This window comes from Lissotriton vulgaris, chromosome 10 (assembly GCF_964263255.1).
Source record: "Lissotriton vulgaris chromosome 10, aLisVul1.2, whole genome shotgun sequence".
NCBI lineage: Eukaryota > Metazoa > Chordata > Amphibia > Caudata > Salamandridae > Lissotriton > Lissotriton vulgaris.
This window is the reverse complement of record NC_141698.1, coordinates 645,478,566-645,501,643: the sequence shown is the minus strand read 5'-3', so window position 1 is coordinate 645,501,643 and position 23,078 is coordinate 645,478,566.

Below are 23,078 nucleotides of genomic sequence, written 5' to 3'. Positions count from 1 at the left end.
CCCCCTGCAAGCCAACATAGGAGATGATCCGTCTAGCCATTGAATTACAGCTTGCCTGCATGTCCGAATGTTCAGTTTGTTAAAAATGTTCTTTAAAAACCGTCTCCTCAAATCCTTAAGCGCTGGGCAAACACATAGTAAATGAATTAATGTTTCATTTTGATATCCACATAGACGACAATAAGGGTCAGTGTGACTACCTTTCCAGGATGGTAACAAGTCCTTTGAAAACTGTAGGCCTAATCGATGTTCTATGTATCTTTGTTTTAGTAGCCTATTAAAGTGACTTTCCAGATAAGTCTGCGGCTTTATCCCGGAATATGAGTTTATCACGGTCCACCCGTGTCGTCGTTTTGCGGTACTTATTTTATCTTCCAGATAGGATTCCCATTTGACCATTTGACCACGATTCCTATACAGTTCAAGGATTGGGACAAGAAATCTCCCCAACTGTTTGGCACGTGCTGTTTCTGCTTGATGGCGATTTCTTTCCAACACAGGTTGTCCAGTGTACCCTCTTCTGACATGCGTATTTTATGACAGAGTTTCACGAATGTTCCCATACTGCGAAACTTCTGATTCAGCAGGCCAAATTCTAAACGAACCTGCGCCGGTGATGCTGATTTTGGGAGGTTTAGAGCTGCCTTGTATACCTTTGTTTTTAAGCTGTTTACCAGCCCCGCCTCTTTGTCACACCAGGTGACCAATGCGTATGACAAGGTGGGTAGGGATTGCGCTTTTATCACTTTCAGCAGGTGTGTATAATTTGGGCAGCTTAGTTTTTTTTTGTAATTGCCGGTATGCGTAGATCAGGGACTGTGCTTTTGCCTTTAGACCTATTTTGTGTTCTTTGTTCGTTGGGCCTCGCCCCAGTGTCAGACCTAGGTACTTGTATGATGCTTCCTCCTTTATTGGGGTGATATTTGCGTACCATTTAAATATTGGCTTTTTCGGGTCCACGATGCGGACCACTTTGGTTTTGTCTTTGTTCAGTTCCAAGCATTCGTGTTCCAAATAAGTTACCAAATTATTGATCGTCCTTTGCAGGCCTATTGGCGTTTGACTCAGAACAACAATATCATCCGCATACTGCAGGAAGGGGATTGGGATTTTTGACAGGTGTGGTGGATGGCCTTCCCCGACCTCCATATGACTGATGATGTCTGCCATATAAAGGTTGAATAAGCTTGGGGCCAGTACACAGCCTTGTTTTAAGCCCTGTTGTGTTCTAATTTCGGCTGTGATGCTGCTACCGTCTCCCAATTTAACTCGTGCCCAGGTGTTACTATTCAAGCTTATAATTGCCTCCAATAGCTTCTTCGGGAGGCCCCATGATCTTAATTTTTCCCATAGTCGGGTTCTGTTCACCCTGTCAAAAGCTGCTCGCACATCTATAAAACAAGCATACCGTCTCGTCTTCCTTTTTTCTGCTTTTTCCTTCAGGAGAACCAGGGTTATCACATTTGTTAGTGTGCCGGTCCTTGGCCGGAAACCCGTTTGGAACATTGGTATTATATTGCTATCTTCCATCCAGTCTTGAAGGTGTGACAGTAAGCATGACCCATATAGTTTCGCCATCCGCAAATCAGCCTATAGTTCCCCGGCTCATTGTGATCACCTTTTTTGAAAATGGGGTGAAATATGCTCCCGTTCCAGGACTTTGGCAGTTTATTCTGGTTGTAAATTGAATTAAAGAGTGGTGTTAGATAGTCTGCCCAGAATTCAGGGGAATATTTAAAGATAGCATTTGGAAGCCCGTTAGGACCCGCTGCACCCTGTTTTTTCAGTCGATTTATTAGTGCTTTTAGCTGGTCAGTTGATACTAGGGTGTCAGGCACTATGTCCACTAATTTTTCTGATTTTATAGTGTAGTGTAGTTCCTAGTTTCCCACTAGGCCCTGCGCATTGGAATAACATAAACAGTAGTATCGACGTGGAACTGCGGATATTCCAGGCCTCCACTGACTATGCTAAACTTAATTGGGTGTGTTACCAACTAGCTCAGAGGTCACTGGAAACTTTCTTCTCTGCATGGGAAGTGATCAGCTTCCCTGGCACAGACAAGAAGGGATTCAGCTTTCCAACAACCGTGCAACATGACAACTTTGCTCCTCAGATCAAGAGTCGATCTCTAGGGTCGTGTGAAACAATAGACAGGTATTTCACTCAGTCAGGTTAGTGCAGTTTACTTTCACGATATGTAGAGAATAGAGAGACGGGCGTTTGTCAATAAAGGGTTAACATTTATTGAACAGTCTTTCTTCTCGTACAAGAGAAATGTATTGCCACAATTGCAAGACTTGTTATTATAAAAAGTACGTACAGTAAGATAAGTATTGCGAAATAATACTGTAAAAGCATTGATATGGTTTCTTAGCCATACAATGGTTTAAAAGTAATAAAACATATATACAGTCATATATACATTAGGCTAAAATACTCAACTGGTGCTTCTAACTAAGCCTACCCCAGTGTGCCTGACCTAAGCCTAACACGTGGAAGGGGAGTAAGTAAGTAGCTTTAAGTTAAGTTGGTTTTGCCAAGGTTTGCTTCAAGCATTCTCATCTAAGGGTTTAGTCAACACCATACCTCTGAATAGAATGATGGAAGTCTGGTATTTCCTTCAGGGGGAACTCGGTATCCCAGTCACCCGCGAGGGCAGACTAGAAACGCTGGAGCTGGATTTCTCTGTTCAGCGCGTCAAGAGGAGGAGGGGGGACAGCGTACGCGGGCAGCTTGGCATCTGCTGGGCTCTTCGCAGAGGGACGGCTGTTCAGCTCCTAAGCTCACCACACCATCATTCGCGCTTTAGCAGCGATAATGGTATCAGTAGCTTCACCAACAGCAGCGGGGCAGCAGGCTGCAGCAGCAGAGTGCATACAGCATACAACAGCTAGCAACAGGGTAGCAGGCTGCAGCAACAGGCTATTGCTTAAGGCAACGTTGGTAGTATTTATACCTGACAGGTGCCTGGTTTGATGCAAGTTTGCTGGACATAAGAAGTCAATTAAAGATGTCACTAGGAAGTGATAGCTATCAGTTGCTCATTAGAGTTCCATTACTAATCAAAACACAGCAAGCGGGGATTTCCAGGTTTGCTGAGTTTTTATCTTGTTGAAGAACTCGGAGTGTTAATCTAGGAATATCAGATAGTGACTTCTGCTCTGTCATTGCACTAATTGGTTGCAAAGGAAGTGGCAGAGAACTATTCTGGAATGTGGCTCTGTTCGTGTGAGGCCAGAGATGACTTTCTGAATATCGCACTTGAACGGTTATGCCAATATAGGGAATAAATGGATTTATAGCCGAATAGGGGCATAAGGTCGCAGTATCGATCAGGAACCTAGATAAACACGCAACACCCACTCCACGTTTTCATGTCCATCAAATTACTAAAACTAGAGCAATAGGATGCATGTGTAACATTGCCCACCCCAAAATACATAAATGCATTCGAAATAGGCGTATATTGTAATGCGTGAAATTTAGGTACTGTACGTTTTTGAAGCATAGAAATCATTCAAAAATTATTGCATATGAAATCAATGAACGATTATGCAAAAAGAATTACACATGAAGTATCTCTGGAACAGAAGAAGGGCGAGATAAATCATCACATATAAATGCATTGCAATAAATGTGCTAGAGGCTGATGTAAGTTTGTTATGTCTCTAGATGTGTTTAGAAATAGAAGTTTGAAGCTTCTGTTCTCTAAGAATAGTTTTTACTCTAAGCAAAGAATTGTTCGTGCCAAAAAAAGGTCAATATTAAAAAGTGTTCAATTCAAAAGAATTAATGCTTGAACGGGAAAATAGAGTTCCAACGCTTTTAGCAGTTTTTGTTGATCAAAACTGAAGGCCGAATTCAGAGTTCATGGGAACGCTGTGTGTCGGAAGGCTTCTCCAAAGTTATTGTTTCTGTACGGGTGAGAACATCGTATCAGACAGGCTCTCAAAGAATTGGTCTACAAAATCAGGTGACAGTTCAACCAAATTTGATAGCGCTGTAACTTGGCAGGTGTGAGAATGATTGCTGTCATCATAGTCGGGATCAGCAATGCTCACAGAAGGTCGTACCTGGATGATGTTGCTTTTGTCACTCGCTCCACTGTTACCACCTAGTCGTAGTACAGGAGTCTCAACGAATGCCGTCATCAGGATTGGTAGCCGCTGGGGACAACACAATGCGTGAGCCGTTATTGGACTGAGCAAAGTATCGACGTCCATTGGTACTGCTGATGGAAGTGAAAGACAGATGTCCAACACGCATTCATCTCCGCATAGCATACATCGAAGTACCGGTAAGATACAGTTCTGCCATATAGGTCTGAATGAAAGGAACCAGGTCATGTTTAGATCTCTCAGCCTGGCCAATCCGAGGACGTTAGTTATCCTGTCCCGGTAGCGCATTGCTAGGATTGTCTCTTCCATTCCCATGGGAGCTATGTCTGAGCTTTGGCTTGCCATAACGAAGCAGGAGGGTCAAAAATAAAATCCCTGCTACAAGTCCCAAAAATAATGGTATGCCGCCAAAAACAGAGTGTACAAAATTAGGAACGATTCCCAAAATTGCTTGAAAAGGTGTTAGCAGTCCCGTAAAGACTGTCTTAAATATGCCTGGGATGCTTGTGGCACTAGACATGTTAAGGAGTTGGCTGAGCATTTCTACGAAATGCACGGGGCAATTTGTTGATAAAAGTTCATGAACTTCAGTAGCTGTCCTTGCAACTAGAAGATCATACGTCTCTTTTGATGACGTTATAGGCACTGTTGTCTGCAAAAGCACAGACTTAATTTTGCTTAAAGTATCAATTCGTATAGAATAGAGATTCAGACGAGGCCAGATGGGAGTCACTGTGTCTGCAGGCCCACTCGGGAACAATGCTTGCATACAGCATTTGACCATGGATGTTACGCTTACTAGATACCTTTTCCCTGGCACAAGGCCACAACATCTGTGATCCGTTCTAAGAATGTAACTCCCGTTTGCAAGTTGCATAAAGAAGGGCTCTATCTGAGTTGCAGGTGTGACTAGCTGGTGGCATGAAAGGTTGTTAGAATTTCCATCACATGCTCCGTGTAAATTAATACCCCGACACAAAAGTATACCGCTTAGTGAATGTTTACAATTTTCACCACTAAGAAATACATTTTTGTCGCTGTCACTATAGCAAGAATGTGTGTATGGTAATTTCCATTCGGATTTTACATATCCTTTACCCAATTGTTCATACTGGCCAGTAGGTATGTATTCAAGGCATTTTTTAAATCGGAAAGTTGTTATCGGAATAGTGATAATTCCGTGTATTATCCATTCAATGACAGGACTCTCTGACATTGTCAATGGTAATCTCTCAAGTTTTTCGATGCTCAGGATTGTATAGTCTGCTCCTTTCTGTGCCAAACTGATCTGTTTATCAGTAAGGTTAAAAATGGAAAATAATGACGTTGTGTTGATTAAACGCCAAGGCACATAGCCTGAACGAAGATTTTGCAGCGTCCAGCCCAATTCTATAATAGAACGTAATTGAGATTGGCCATGTTGTAACATTAGCAAGTCTCTATCTATCACATCAAAGGCAGAGGATACAATATTGTCCAACGAATATATTCTGGAAGACAGAGTCATTAACCCATTGTCTACTACAGAAAGTGATTTCTCCAAATTAATACGATCAATTTCTCGTATTTTTTCAGCTGTTTCAATTTGTTTGACTTTCCAAGCCTCGTTGTACGCAGCATAGATACTGGTCGCTATGAAACGCTTTTGACGCTGTTTGCGTGGTCCAAGAATGAAATCGCGCAAATCAGCACCATCTTTTAGTAAAGACAAGTGTTGCTTAATTTCAGCCAGTGTGGATGATGTTAGCCATTCAAGGCAGAGTTTCCCTACACTGTATGTTGTTATTATCCCTAGATGTTGTCTCTGGGAATATCTCGGGTCTAGTCTGGTCATTTTTAACCCCTGTGTTTTATTCAGGAATCTATCTTGACAGCTGTTTGTGTCAGTAGGCCAGATTAACCACTTTTTCCAATCAGGATGTGTTCTGTTAAAATGTAAAATTTGTGACACGTTTAACTCAATATCTGCAGTTGTATTTTCAGGTATTGGCTTTGGTATAGACGGTGTTTTAAGGTCTTTGATCTTAGCTAGGCCAAGACAGGATGTTTAGTGTATTGTGTCATTTAAAAACATCATTTGTTCTGGTATCATGCAGGTTCTAAATAGTGCTTCAATGCCCTGTACCTGCCAATCTTTTGTACCCCAAATAGTTTTCGTTTCAATGTTATTTTTCCAATAATCAAAACCAAATGTCATCATTTTGTCATAAAATGCTTCTGAATATATCAATTTAGAATTTGTCAGCATTGTTTTCATTCCTGTTTTATCTAACAGTTTGTAATAAAACGTTTCTGCATTACTGGTGTTAAACCCTGAGAAGTACTTGAATTTCTCAAAAAATGCTTTAGAACTGCTTTTAGGTGGTGTAGCACAATGTTCCCATTGATTATACATAAAAACATTTCTAGGCTGTGCAGATTTATGCAAGTAATGATCACCATAGTGTGTGTAACAGAATAGCTGCTCATAACTAGATGAACCTTGTAAATAATCATGATCTGTGAATCTAGCTGACATTACTAAATCAGACATCATGTCATTAATACTGTTAAAATCCCAATCATCAGAGAATGTACTAGGTGTTACAAAGTCACTTAAGGAAACCTTCAGTTGATGAGGATACTTCAGGATTTCGACCGGACCATAGATTTCATAGTCTGTTTTCTCCCATACTACCCCACCAGGTATTGGAATTGCTGTGACATTTACTGTTGACAGTTCTCTTTTCTTCACATGGGATGATCTGTGTGGTTTGAGGACTAAGTTGATGTTCTGACTTGCTGTGTCCATTGTAATATATTTTCCCTCAATGAATTTTCCCAAACAAAGTACCATGATGAGCCAAAGCAGGAGGAAAAATACACCTAGACCGAACCAGAACTCTAACCAAGGGGAAACAAGGTAGATTTCCTTCAGTTGATGAAAGAGTTCCGTTGCTTTTTCTTTAAAATACTTTTTTGTTTCTGGCATCACTTCGGGTTATTTTGATCTTCAGAGAAGTTGTCGAAGTTGATGAAATAACCAGAGGCAGTTCTGTCAATTGATGGGATTGTTCTTTCAAACTGTCTCTCGGTAGCACTTTCTGATGCCACATTAATGTAGACTGGTGTTGTTTCTTGACGAACTGTTTCAATCTGTGTCTCAAGAGGCACGAGTTCCATGGCATTATTGCATAGTCCTTCACTGTGCACTGCAGGCTGATCGAATGTGATTAGTCTTTCAGTTTGAACCTCTTGGATTGTTGCAAGTTTGGGTATTCTGTTGTTTCTTGGGAGTCCACTGGGCCTACTGTTGATTATAGGCCACATGCTTGTGGTTTTACCAGGTCGATGGACACGACTCTGTTCTCCTTTTTACCAGCAAGGGGCGGTAGTACAACTGATCTTGTTCCGGTGACTGCCAAGACAGGCACTGCTTTTCTGTAAGAAGGCCCAAATTCCTTCTTCACCGCGATCTTTTCTCTGACTAGATCCGCAATCTTTGGAATCCAGACAGGCCTTGCTGGGGCTGTTGCTTGTGGTGCCTCGTCAGTGGTATCTGGCTGTTGCTTTACCTTTATGTTGCTTAAGGATTTTCTTGTTTCATTCAGTTCCTGTAAAACAGCCAAACGATCTTTGATGTCAAAGTCTGTTGTTTTTTCTTGTACAACTGACATCTGACTATCGAGGTCCTGAATGTTCATTCTAATTCCGAACAATAGTTCGTATGGGCTAAAACCTTTTAGAGAATTTCTTGGCAAATTATTAAGACTAGTCTGGACACATATTAAATGTTTGACCCACCCAGCGCCTGAACCTAATACCTTCGCTGTTATAGATCGCTTTATGTCCCGGTTTTTTCTTTCAACCACACTATTCCCTTCGGGGTGCGACGGACAAGAATACCGCAACCCAATTCCCATGCTGGCCATGGCCTCCTTATAGGCTCGAGAGCTGAAAGCAGGACCCTGGTCAGAATGGAACGTGGTAATTGCGTATATGCCGATATGGACTCGCAAATCTTTTATAACAGTTCTAGGCGTCAGCCGAGTGCTGGAGGCCACATTTTTAAGTGTGTTTAGCCTTAACTGTGTACAATGGGACGCGCTTCTCTTCTTTGATTGCGCAGATAGACCGCCTTATGCTGTCTAGCAGGGATCCTGAAACTACACTGGCCTGTTCATTACTGCGATCTCTGTTGCAGTTTTCACAATTTTGAGCAAAACATTGAATATCTATGCTCATTCCTGGCCACCAGTACTCTGATTGTAATTCTTTCAGAGAAACCTTAATTGTTTGGTGTCTCAGACCCAACCCCATGTGTGCTTCCAGTAAGAGGAAGCCCCTCCTGCTCCTGTTTGGAATTACTCTGTCCCCCACTCCAGGGATTCGAGCAAAAGGAACGGAGTTTGCATCGATTACGTATGCATAATTGAGTGGATAGTTTACGGGTAGTGCTGCACAGTCGCCTTTTACGGTCGTTTTTACTGCCAGCATGGTTTCCCCATCTATGTATTTTTCTGTACGCTTTTTTGTGGCTACGGAAGCCGGGTTAGTTGCTTCCGCTGTGGCTGTATTAGCCAATGAATTCCCTGCAACGTGAACGCCATCACGTCGAAGACTCTGTGCGTGAATCACGTGAGTCTTTTGTAGTTCTTTGTGTAAAAGAGCTACCTGTTTCCAGAGCAATTTATGCTTTATTGTGGCACCTGTGTCATCTTTGTAATCGTTTTCAATCCACCTCTGCAATTTATTGTTGTAAGAGTTGACGCAAAAATGAGAATCACACACGATAAGTGTCGAGAATTCACGTTCTGCATTTTCGAGCGCCATCTTTAAACATCTGATTTCAGCTCTCTTAACCGAACAGTTTCTTACAGATTCAGTTTTTGTTACTTTCGGTCTGAATTTACCGCACAGCCAACGACCTTTAATTATCGCACATGCTGCATCGTAGGATTTTCTCTCTACGTTGAAATGCTGTACAAATCCATCTGTATAGATTATACAGGCCTATTGTGGGAGAGGCAGAAGTTCGATTGGCAGAGGATATTCTTCTTCATATTCTAAATCATTCAGTTCTTTAAATTGCGGAGCGAAATAGTATTTCACATCTTCCGCTCCTAGAGAATCTACACACTGTATCCATTTCGGATCCAGTGACACTGTAGGCAGGTTTACTGGGCTGAATAGCGCCTCGAAGGCGGATTCCGCTGTGAGGATATTAATCCTTTTGCCGTGTGCTAGTTCTCGTTCATTTGCTAATGCAATTTGCACTGCTTTCACTGTTCTCTCTGTGTGACTGAATGCTTTTTCTGCTTGTGTGTACAAGTGAGATTTAATTGAAATTGGTACCTTTTCTCCCTCATTAGAGGTTAGGTACATGAATCCGCATCTTGCTGGGATGACTCGGATTACAAGATCGTGTGTGTTGTCACGTGTATCTAATTTAGTTTTTGCTAACATGTCTGTTTGCAGTGATCTCAAATTTTCTGTGTGTTTTTGAGTCCAATTGATTTGTTTAAAATCAGGTTTACTTAGTTCGTAGAGAGGTTTAACCCTCTCTGTGTAATTTAGGATGTAAGTTCTTCCGAAATTCAGAAAACCTAGTATGGATTGTAAATTCTTCAGCGTTTTTGGAGCTTGGAGTACAGCGCACTTCTCTAAGAAGTTGTCCGTTAGGCTTTTCCCTTCACTTGATAATTCGTACCCTAAAAATAGTACTGTCAGATGGGCAATTCGGGACTTTTTAAAGTTGAATTTGTAACCCTCTGCTGCGAACCCAAGTATAATGGTGTTCACTCTTTTCAAGTGAGTATCCAAGTCGTCGTCTGTGAGATAGATATCATCTACGTAAGATAATGCCTCATCATCATATATTTGTAGTAACTCTGTTACTCTAGCTGAGAATAGTCCTGGGCTGTTCTTGAACCCCTGTGGAAGTCGACAGAATTTTTCTGCGACCCAAATGCTGAGAAAGCGGTCAAATATCTGCTTTCCGGTGCAATGTTTTGACAAAAGAAACCATTAGATATGTCTAGTGTCGTTTTATATTTTTTCCTAACTATGTTATTCATTAGGGCTGCACTATGCGAGTTTTGTACTGCAAAAGTTTTGCAACATGTATTAAGGTGTCTGTAGTCCAAAACTAGACGAAATGAATTGTCTGGCTTGGAGACAGGAAACAAAGGATTGTTCATTTGAGAGGTGCATGTTTCAATCACCCCCTGGTATTCAAGTTGATCTAAGATCTCCCTGACTTGTTTTTTAGCTTCTTGTTTAATGGGATACTGCCGTTGGGCAGTTGGTTCACTTTTTAATTGGATTTTGTGAGGAGTTGAGTCCTCATCCCATCCTACATGATTTTTATATAATGCAGGTGCCTGGGCCACTGCCCATTTCCTTGCATATGTATATTTTTTGTGAATCGGAATGTGATTCGAGAAGGCAGGCATAATCATTTCTTCGCCACGAGGGCACTCCCTGACAAACTCCGGGGGCCAATCTTTTTCAGCTAACAGAATATCATAGCCTTTTGAGGGCTTATCCCAAAATAGACCTCTTATTTTCCTAGTCTTATCACCCTCTATACGCAATGTTATTTCGTATATTTTATGGGGCTCGCTAAGACTGGTATCGGCAGTTTCAACCTGAATGTATTCATTCGTGTCCACTGTCTCCAGATGATTCATCAAGATCTTGCGGGCTATACTGATTTCTGCTGCACTGTCCAACATTGTCAATGCCCACTCCCCGTTTTTCAATTGTGTCCTCAGTATTCTCGGCATGGTTGATTACTCTAATACTGGCTACCTTCTTTTTTGGAAATTTAGATTTTTTACTCTGAGCAGGTTCCTTGTCTTTGGACTTGGTGTGCTCTCCTGGGTCTGACCGTCCTCTTCTTTCCGATTTCTGCGAAAAAGATCGAGAGGGACGTGTATCAATACTTTGATATCTATCACGTTTTTTCAGATTATCCCTATTTCTAAGGTTGTATCTTTTCTCAGAGGGCTCCCTCTGGGGAGACTGGTGTTCTCGAGTGGGAGTTCTTTCCCTCCGTCGAGGAGACCTTCCTCTGGACTGGAAAACTTTTTCCTTGGGAGTGGATTGTTTATTTCCATCCCAGCTCTTTTTAGGAGTGTTTGAATTATTTTTAATAAATAATTTTACTAACTCTATATATGCTCTTGTTAATTCTCCTAAGTTAACTAAGAGTTCTTCTTTAGACATTTTTACAATGTCCGGATGTGGTGTGTAGCTGGCTAGAACCCGCCACGTTGCTCCTGGTCTACCTAGTGGACCGAGCCTGGTAATGTGATCATTATGTTTTAGGGCGCCATTAAACCAGAGCAGGTGCTCTTGGAATTTAAGTGGAATTTCAATCTCCTCGAAAGGAGCGTACTCTTCCGGAGGTTCCTCTATTTTGTAATAGTGAAACTCTTTTGTTGTAGCGTTTGCCGCTGGAAAGTTTATCCATGAATAGAATACCTCTGTCTGCCGATATTCGTGAGCCTCTATCACGAAAATTACTGTACCACCTTGCGGTGTCAGTCCGTTTTCTATAAGTTTTAAAGTTATAGATTTTCTTAAGTGGACCGGGATGATAATAGCACCCGGGTCTGTGTATTCGGGACCCTGCTGAGTCGCATCTGCTGCGGCCCCAGTGGTTCCGTTTTCTCCTGGCATTGCATAAATGCAAGGTTTGCAGAGTAGGTCTCCAAGGAGACAAAGATTAGGTGCACAATATTTTGGAACACTGTATCCTTCAACGTTGAATAAACCAGAGCTTTACATAGGAATCTCTTACTACTAAGGTCGCGTGGATTTTAACCTTTCACCCACTCCAGACGTCTATTGGAGTATTTACGGGAGAAAGGGGTCTGTGTGAAAAATGCACGACTGAGTTACTCTAACGTCTTGCGTTAGTTTATCGCCTTACCAAACGTTGGGCGCCATGTAGTGTAGTTCCTAGTTTCCCACTAGGCCCTGCGCATTGGAATAACATAAACAGTAGTATCGACGTGGAACTGCGGATATTCCAGGCCTCCACTGACTATGCTAAACTTAATTGGGTGTGTTACCAACTAGCTCAGAGGTGACTGGAAACTTTCTTCTCTGCATGGGAAGTGATCAGCTTCCCTGGCACAGACAAGAAGGGATTCAGCTTTCCAACAACCGTGCAACATGACAACTTTGCTCCTCAGATCAAGAGTCGATCTCTAGGGTCGTGTGAAACAATAGACAGGTATTTCACTCAGTCAGGTTAGTGCAGTTTACTTTCACGATATGTAGAGAATAGAGAGACGGGCGTTTGTCAATAAAGGGTTAACATTTATTGAACAGTCTTTCTTCTCGTACAAGAGAAATGTATTGCCACAATTGCAAGACTTGTTATTATAAAAAGTACGTACAGTAAGATAAGTATTGCGAAATAATACTGTAAAAGCATTGATATGGTTTCTTAGCCATACAATGGTTTAAAAGTAATAAAACATATATACAGTCATATATACATTAGGCTAAAATACTCAACTGGTGCTTCTAACTAAGCCTACCCCAGTGTGCCTGACCTAAGCCTAACACGTGGAAGGGGAGTAAGTAAGTAGCTTTAAGTTAAGTTGGTTTTGCCAAGGTTTGCTTCAAGAATTCTCATCTAAGGGTTTAGTCAACACCATACCTCTGAATAGAATGATGGAAGTCTGGTATTTCCTTCAGGGGGAACTCGGTATCCCAGTCACCCTCGAGGGCAGACTAGAAACGCTGGAGCTGGATTTCTCTGTTCAGCGCGTCGAGAGGAGGTGGGGGGACAGCGTCCGCGGGCAGCTTGGCATCTGCTGGGCTCTTCGCAGAGGGACGGCTGTTCAGCTCCTAAGCTCACCACACCATCGTTCGCTCTTTAGCAGCGATAATGGTATCAGTAGCTTCACCAACAGCAGCGGGGCAGCAGGCTGCAGCAGCAGAGTGCATACAGCATACAACAGCTAGCAACAGGGTAGCAGGCTGCATCAACAGGCTATTGCTTAAGGCAACGTTGGTAGTATTTATACCTGACAGGTGCCTGGTTTGACGCAAGTTTGCTGGACATAAGACGTCAATTAAAGATGTCACTAGGAAGTGATAGCTATCAGTTGCTCATTAGAATTCCATTACTAATCAAAACACAGCAAGCGGGGATTTCCAGGTTTGCTGAGTTTTTATCTTGTTGAAGAACTCGGAGTGTTAATCTAGGAATATCAGATAGTGACTTCTGCACTAATTGGTTGCAAAGGAAGTGGCAGAGAACTATTCTGGAATGTGGCTCTGTTCGTGTGAGGCCAGAGATGACTTTCTGAATATCGCACTTGAACGGTTATGCCAATATAGGGAATAAATGGATTTATAGCCGAATAGGGGCATAAGGTCGCAGTATCGATCAGGAACCTAGATAAACACGCAACAATAGCAAGTGTGTTTACAGATTTCCCTGTCTTCCAATTTTCACAACCCAAAGTTGGCTTTAAAGTTTCTTCCGGTAGACTGTTTCATGTTCCTAGAATATTTCCCGCTTGTTCAGAGTTTCTAGTGCATAGTTTGCACTCTGATATAGAGTGCCAATTTTGTCCATCCTCCCTGTCAATAAACATGCTTTTGACGTGCTGGATCCACTTACTTTCTCCAATGCCTGCCTCCTGTCTTAGGGTATTACCCTTTGTCAGTTTGATACCCCAAAATGTTCGGGCGTTTTTGTGTTTCCCGGCAATTAATAATTCTGTCCAGATTTCAGCTTGGTATGATGTTTATGCGTTACTCAGCATGATCTTGTATCTTTTCCGCATGACTTTCAATTTCGCCTTATCTGGTTTTATTCCATTTTTTATCGTTATTACCGGCTTCCGGACTTCTCGTGTGATTTTCCTTTTTTCCTCTCTCAAGTTAGTATTATACCAAGGCTTTTTCCCAGTATTGAGTCTTCTCGCATTCTGTTTTGTGGTTGGGGGGTTTGTTGTTAGGGCTTCACATAGATATTCCCATGTTTTTATCGGGTTTTTCCTTTTTTTCCGGTGTTAGTCTGAGCAGTTCTTTTTTGAATTTGTCCATTGTTGGTTTTATGTCCTTCCCACCCTATTTCAGTTTACATAGATTGAATTTTTCGGTATACTGAATGATGGCATTTTGTTTTTCAGTCTTGTTGACCAACATTTTTATTTTGGTGATTAGTGGGAGATGATCGCTTTCCACGCGTTGCCCAACCGAAAACGTGCTCACCATCGGTATCAAGTTGTTGCTCATTATTGTGAAGTCTATCGATGTCTTCCGATTGCCGCTTACAAAGGTTATAGGTATGCCTCTGTCCCCATTTTCTTTCTTGTTCAAGATTGAAAGGCCCAGGTCTCCGAGAACTTGAGTTATTTTGTCATCTTTTGTTAGGTTGCTATTAAAATCCCCTGAGATGATCATGGAATGTGATTCATGAGTGCTTTGCAATGCTGTGATCAAGGTTAGTAGTGTTATCAGCATTTCATTTTTCTGTTTCTTTTCCGGGTGTACGTAAACATTAAGTACTAATAGGTTGTGAGTGCGTGAACTTGAGTCCAGCTTCTCCGTAAGTTTTATTGCCTGTGTCCAGTTTACCCCAGTGTCTACTTCTTCCGCTTGCCATCTGTATTGTTGGGCGATGTACATCGATAAGCAACCTCTCGGGTGTACAAATTTTGAGAGTTTTTCAGCGAGGACGTGAAACTTGATGTAACCAGGGATGGAAACTTGCCGCAAGTTCCAGGTTTCTTGTAGCAATATTAAGTCATGTTGTTCCAAGAAGTTTGCGGTTTCATGGTCATGCCCCATACTATTAAAGCCATGGACATTCCAGGAACAGAGGCTGATCGTGTTTGTGTTTGCAGCAATGGGTTCCTTTTGGTTACCAACTGTTATCTGTAGATGTAGTTTACTATCTTCTTTTAGATTTCTGGACTTGCTAGGAACACTTATTGCTCAAAGCCGTTACCACCCAGGACCAGTTGGTGATCTGTTCCTGAGTGCCTCCTTGCTCCACTGCCTTTTCCTGTCTCCTTATGTTTTGTGATATTTTTTGCGGAGTTACTGAACATGCTCCCTTTAGGCATGATTTTTGGGTTTTCCCCTCCTCCATTTTTGTTTTTCCTATGGTTATGCTTTTTAAAAGGGGAAATGGATATTTTTTCCATTGTTGCCGCCTTAGATCTATGCCCCAAGCTTTCAAATATTCTATCTACTATATCTTTAGATGACCAGGTAGTTAAAGACTCTTCTACCTCTGGATTGTTTTTTGTGCGTTTAAATTCTACAGACAGGAGATCTTGGGATGATATGTGATCCAGTTCTGGGATTTCTCTCAGCAGCCGCATTATATCACCTCTGTTCAAAAAGTCTTGACCCCCTGTTGTCTGGTATTCGGGTATGAATGACAATTTTTCGTTTGTTTCTGCTTGTGTTTGAGGACTCAATTGTGCTTTTTTATCTTCTTCCGATTTTGTATTTTGTGTTGTTTCACCCTTTATTATTCTTCTCCCTTGGCTCTGAGTATTTATTGTTATTTCTTCAATTGAATTGGATGTTCTTTTAGGGTGGGTGATGGGTTCATTAGTCCTGTCCGTATTCAGCTTGTTATCCTTGTTATTTATTTTTTTCCGTGATTTTGTCATTGTTTGTATGTTGGAATATCTGAGTGCACGCTGTATGTTTGTTTGCTTGATGAATGCTGCAAGTTCGTCCATGTTCGTTTGAATTAATTTTTATCGGTGTTCTTATGTTTTCCTTTTCGTCTACTATTTTTATGGTTTGCCTTTGGTTAGTTTTGTCTCTTACATTTTGTTTTGTATCCGCGTTGGTTGGGGCATTTTGGGACCTCATATCTTGATTTGCTAGTTTATCCTCAGGTATTTGAGTTTCGTCTGTCTGGTGAATCATCTTGCGTTCGCGAATTTTGCGGATTTGCGGATTCGCAATCCGCAAAATCCGCGAATTCCCGCGAATTTGCGGATTTTTTTTTTGTGTTCGCCCGTGTTTCTGCCAGTTCGCGAGGGTTTTGTACACTTTCGCAAATTGCGAACTTACCTGTCGGGTCGCAAGTTTCGCGAACTTGTTGTTTCTACGTGTCCAGCCTGTTTGGGACACTCTTCTTCATCACTGCCACTCTCTGTCACCACTGCCACTCTCTGACTACTCATGCCACCCTCTGGCCCACCCATGCCACCCTCTGTTTCATCACCACACCCTCTGGTTGTCCAGTGTACATTATTTTCGGCAAAGCAAACCTTCCCTGCCTCAAGTGACCTGAATTAATTTGGGGCTGATTAATGTGTCACAGAATATTTTTTTAGCTGGCACCTGCTTCCTTAGTGCGCCCTGATTAGTGATCTTTTGCACTTGCTAAGTGCTTTCATTGTTGCAAAATTAGTTACAACACCTGCCCTGCCCCAACTGACAATAATGAATTAGGGGCTGATTAATGGATTTTAACTTCCAGCCTGGCTCCTGCTTGTCTCCCTTAGCTGTAATTCAGGACCTTTGTGGCATATGTGTAACTATTCTGAGGTTCAGAGCAGGGTCACATAATAGTTTCAACTGGCAACTGAACTCTGGAGGGGCCCCTCAGGAAGCACCACAGGAAATGGCTACTAATGATGAGCCTGAACTTTTGAACCTGGTAAGTAGTTACTTTCAGTTTTGCTAAGATCGTATTTCTGCAATTTTGCACTAATTCGCGGGGCGCGAACTCACGCGAACTCACGCGAACAGTGCGAGCAGTGCGAGCAAAATCCGCTGCTCGCGGATTTGCGGATTTTGCGGGAGATTCGCAAATCTCGCGGATTGCGGATTTCCCGAAAATCCGCAAAATCCGCGAGCGGAACGAATTTTCCGCCCATGCCTAGTCTTGAGTCTTGAGTCTTGTCTTTGTCCTGGGAGCGTATGTTTTTTTTTTTTTTTTGGCTATTCAAATATTTACTCCCTTGTGTGTGTTTTGGTTTTGTGGAGGTAGGGCAGGTTGATGATTCTGTGATCAGGCTATTCCCATTTACTGCACTTGACTGAGCTGATTGGTCTGGAGACTTGTCTGAATGCTTTGAAACGGTTACTTCGGAGACTAGTTTCACTTTCTTTGAAGTGGTATGATGAACGATGGGATACGTATGAATGTCTGTTGAAGGTTGGAATTTAAGTTGTGCCCTCCCTTTCCTAGCGCGCTTTATTTGTCTTTTTGTTAACTTGGCTTTTGTATAGGTTGTTGCGCCTTGTGCCTCCTCTATGTGGCCTGCTCCATTGTCTGAATTTTCTTCACTTGTCTTACTTGTCTCTTCCTCTGCGTCGCTGTTTTGGGTAAGGTCTCTTACTATGTGCTGACTCCCAATTTCCATTTCGGACTTCATTACCCCAGTGTGGCTCGTGGTTTTGATATTTTGTTTTGTAACCACTGATGATTGAACCGCCCCTAGTATGTCTTTTATTATGATCGGTAAATTTGACATGTTGTCCACTAGTTTGCCGCATACACAACTTGGCTGGATGGTCTCTGTGTGGAGTCCCTTATCCACCCTCCCTAGAAGCAGGGTTGCCATGTGGTCCAGCCAGGTATTTATACCTGAAATGTGACCCGCAATAAGGTTTATTAGGTCGATTTGAACGTCCATTTTGTCTGACTGGAAATTCAGGGCCTTAATTGCCTGGTCCAAGTTGTTTAATAGTGTTTTACTCCATGGGGCCTTGTGGTCTTCTCTGGGCGGTATTTCCAGGACATCTGACTCATCTTCTGACCTACTCATAGATGATATTGTAATTGGAGATTCTAGGTTTAGATTGTCTTTAGACCATCCTTTAGTTTTATTTTGCCCTTTGTCCCATTCGTGAAGATTGTCGTTAGGATGCCATGGTGTAGATTCCAGCCTTTCCTTACCACCTGGTCCGTTTTCCTGATCCTCTTCTAGTCTGTGTTTAGCTTGCGGACGTTGGCTGGTCTTTAGGCATACTTCTGACTCGGATTGGGTGTGTTTTCCTATTCCTGTTTGCGTGTCCAGACTTATGTCGTCAGGTAGGGAAAGGGAGGTTGGCCATGTGTCATCCTGTGAGGCACTGTGCCCAGCCCCCAATTTATTTCCCATTATTATTTCTTTCACCTTACCCTTGTCCTTGTCCATGATCCTTGTTTCCTTGTCTTTTTCATGAGTTTGGGAGTCGTTCTTGTTTATTTGGGCTAGTACCACAACAGACTTGCAAGGGCCAGTGTTACTATTTAGCTTGGCAAGGGTCCGAGAGGATTGTAGCTGGTCTATTGGATTGTTTGTTGGACTGTTCTCACTATGAGTTCCTTGTGTTTCTTTTTTTTCCTCCTTCTTGCTGTTTGATTGCAGCTGCACGTTCTCTTTTACACTTGGCGCTGGTGTGATTGGGCTGGGTTGGAGGGCTTGTTCCTGCGTTTGCCCGTAGATGACCGCCATGGGATCCTTTAGGTAAAATAATTTTTGGATCCCAATGTGACTTTGTTTTGGACTTGGAATTGCTGGATCAGGTGCCGACACTAATCTCTCTCTTTGTTGTGCCATCTTCTTCCTTTTTCTACTTGACTTTTGTGTACCCTGGTTTTTGTCTTCTTCATTTCTTTGTGACCTTACACTTGTATTCTGCCGTACTTTCCCAGATCTCATTCTTTTCGGTTTGTTTAATAAGATCCGTCAGGTTTGCGTGTTCCTGGATCTTCGGCTCTCAGGTTTTTTCTTTTCTTTTTTTTCTTCTGTCTCTCTTTTGATTAAGAGGGTTGTTGTGTGTTTGTTTAATTACCGGGCCTTCCCAAGCCCTACACAGCACTAATGTGGCCGAAGTCCTTAGCATCCACTCTGAGCCCTGCTTTTCCCGCCTTTAGTCACTACTGCTCCAAGTATCTGTACCACCTGTACCACCTCCGCTCTACTTCCCACTCCACCTCCCAAGCCTGTCTGCCCCCTCTAAGTTGGAACAGCTGCCGTCAGGGAGGATAGCGAGGTGTAGTTGCGGTATGTGGCGGAGTGACTATTCTCTCTGGCGTTAGAAAAGCGCTTGGAAGTCAGTTTTACCAGGTATATGATGGAGCTCAATCCCACTAGCTTGGGCTGTTAACACGCTGTTAGTCTGTCGCTACTGTTAATTAGCTTTTATCAGGTGGAAATTTCCTTAGTTAGACGTTTTCAAAACGTTTTTTCAAAATGAGCAGTTCACTGGCGTTTAAGTGATGCTTAAAATAGTACTTAAAAGATGCATTTAATACATTTGCGCCGATACTGCCGATAATGCAGCCGGAGCTGACTCCTCTCACCCATAGGGCTGCTGCCTGCTGAAGTCCTGTAGGTCCGGACAGCTGTAGCTGTGGTCCGTAGCCTGGCCCCGTAGCCTGACTCCGGGCTTTGCCGGGCTAAACAACTAGGTGATGCCGGGAGACACCGGGGCACTGGACGCTGGGAGAAGCCGCTTGACTGGGCTCCTCCTCCCCCTCCACGGCTCTCGGTCCTCATCTCAATCTTCGCTTCAGTCCTCGCCTCCGCCTCCGCCCATCCCCTTCCCCCTGTCACTCGAGCGTCTGAGGGGGGAGGCCCTTGAAGCCTTGGTTCACGGACGGGAGCCTTCTCGGCAAGCTTGATCCGCAGAGTATGTCGGTTGGCGACCAGCGGCTGGCGTTTTGCTCGGCGTTTTGCTTGGCTACTGTCTCGCTGTTGCTGCGGCTCTCTGCCGGGAATGTGTAAACCTGATGGGGCCCCTCACTTCACTATCTACCTCAGATTTGCTGCCGCAAGGACAATACACTGTGCAGGCGCTTCTAATTTCTTACCTCCCTGGTGTGAGGATTGCTGAGAGGTCCCTTACTGATCTTAGTGAGACTAGTTGTATCTCAGCATGTAACTGCAGCTTCCTCATTAGGGCCACAACACCAATTTCTGATTCAGGACAGCTCCGGGAAATTCGGTTCAGCTTTCCAATATAGCACTCACAATTTCATCCCCTTATCGCTGTCAGGTGTGCTGCTTACCCTCCAATGGCAAATGATTTGTTCTATTATTTTGTGTGTTCTGCCATTCCAAGTTTAATTGGTGATTCTATTCTTCTGGGAGCGGAGCCGGTGAGCTACGCTGTCATATTCATTCCTATGAGTCAAAGCTACGCCTTCCTGTAGTGAGCAATTATTATTGCACATTTTCCCTATTTAAAGCATAGCAAAAATACCTTTCGTTGGCGTGGTTTCACTGATTTATTCACAGCAGACATCAAAATTCCTTGGCATTACCACCATTATCTCCAGTGGTAACTGTACAACAAGCAGGTGAAAAACAAGCAGTAACATTCTCCCATGTGTCATTCTAATTATTGTTGGAAAACTAGATCATGGGCAATGTCAGAAGGTAAAGGTATCACCACATTTGGCAATTTTCTTCATATTTAGCACTAATACACAAACATGACTGTATTGTTTACTATTTTGATATGACACTGAATAAAACATGGTAGATACATTTCAGCCTCTTGTCTTGCTGTTCAGCTACACAAAGATTAAATGGCTTATTTTTGAGGAAATTTGCGCTGCGTTTGCACCACGTAAAGTACGATTTATGAAGCTATGCAGAGCCACGTTGTGTGCCCCTGATTGGCTTCATAACTTTGGAGTAATACAACACAGCACAACCCACTACATTATGTTACTCTGCCCAGGGAAGGCATTCCATGTGAGTTGCGTTGGTGCACCCATGCAACGCCCATGGTTTTTTACACATTCTCATATTTACCCAGTACTGGTAAACCTTGGAAAGTTCCAGAAATGTATGCCATCCCAGGGGAGGCGTAACGAGGAGAAATATCTCTATTTCTCCTTGTTTCTTCCTCTTTCTATATGTGCTACATCCTGCTGCACACATAGAAAAAGGAATATGCCTCCCAGGATTGCTTTTGTGCAAGAATGTGCCCCTTCCTGCACAAAAACAATCCTACATGCATCACAGGCACCCTTGCTCCGTGGTGCAAGTGTGCCTGCATTGACGCTAAGGGTTAGCATTGACGCTAGGCTGCCAAAAGGGTTCCAGCAAATGGAAAGGGCAGGAATGTGCTGCTTTGCCTTGAATACGGCACAGTCCTGCCCTTTCCCTGTCACACAGTGCAGCACAGCAAGGTGACTTGCTGCACTGCACTGCGTGACGTCTTCAGAAATGAACCACTGCTTATTTTTCACACCCTGAAATGTTCTATTATAATTATAGTCACTGTTTTGCCTAATTGCTCAGCTATTATGTCTAACACCCAGGTGTTTCATGTGCTTAAGCTGTATTCTATTAAAAAAAGGGATAGAGGACTGCAGGAATATATTTGGATATTTCACTATTTGCAAAAACATTTCATAATAAAGAGCAGCGAGATACATTTCACACATTGAGTTCTGTGCATCTTCTGGTGCATGAATTACTGAAACGGATAGCCCACAAAAGAGCGCATTTCAGCTTCTGACATTCAATCTACACACACAAGAACAACGCAGATATAGAGAGCAATATCACATTGCCTGTTCAGCAACTTGCACAAAGTAGAAATCAATATTTAATACATTTGAAAATGTAAGGTCTTAAAAATGCCTGCGCATGCAGAGCTGCGCTTAAAGGCACTCTGTGCTACATGGCCTTCATGCGGGTGTCTCACTGAAGGATGTTTAAAGCCCTCGAGTTGTTTGAGGGCCTTTCCATGATTCAATCTGGCGTCTCTCTAGGGTTAGGACATTTATTGCTTTAATTCGCAGCGTGAGAATGTGAGCGATTCATGATTAGATGCTCACTTTCCCATGATTCCCCAGAACCACTTTTATTATGATCATGATATTTAAAAAAAGAAAAATATGAAGCTTTTTTGCGGTCAGGATGATCATCATGGACACTGGGGATAAATACAAAGGATACTTTCCATAGCTTTGTTATATTTTCAATTAACCTGAAACAGGAAAAGAAGAACTTCATTATAAGAGAGCGGGGAGGTGAGTAACGGAAATAAAGCATTGGCAAATCCAGTAGACTTTCATTTTCTCTTGGCATGCACACAGCGAGGAACATGCATCCTTAAGTATGTACATGGAGGCACAGCAAACCACCTACAAGTAGAGCTGAACATTGTTTATCTTATATTTTTCTACACAGCTCTGATAGTCAGCTCGTTTATCTCACTAGTGACGTTTCCATATTTATGAGAGAAATCTAAAACATGACTTTTATTCGGTTCTAGGTTACTTTGGTCTGTCAGCTTGTCCCTTTTCCTCCTTTGAACCATAAGAGCAGTATTTCCAGTGACCATTCAGGTACAGCACTCTGGCGTCCCAAAGGACCAGACCCATACCATGGAAACCCTAAATAAATAGCAAATGTATAGAGCAAGATGCATGGAGACCAGCAGCGGCCGGTGCAGGTAAGCACAGTGGGGCGTGGCGGGGACGGGCGATGTCGACAGATGGCAGAATAGTATTTATTTATTTGATTTGACCTATCCCGTCATCTGTCAACAACACCCCTGTCCTGCCCCAACTTGCTTACCTGCACCGGCCACTGCTGATCGGGACACTGATCCACACAGAGCAACATGCAGAGAAAACAAGAAATTCAAATGCTCATGCAAACACAGAAAACACATATATTGTCACCTATGTACGAAGACAACAAATGCTTTATTATTATTTGTTATTATATAGATTTGTACAGCTCATGACAACCCAAAAAGGGTTTCCCAATAATACACTACATTGAGGTACCAAGAATCTCAACATGGGCTACTCCCATTACCAGAATTAAAACAAACAGGTTTTCAGCTTCTTGCGGAAGACCAAGAGAGAGCAACGACCTCTCAAAACAGGTGGTAGGGAAAATAAAGACACGCAGAAACATATTAGAAGCATGCATTCAGACATACGTACAGTCACCTGCAACAAGCATGCATGCATGCATGCATACTTACACACACACACACACTCACATA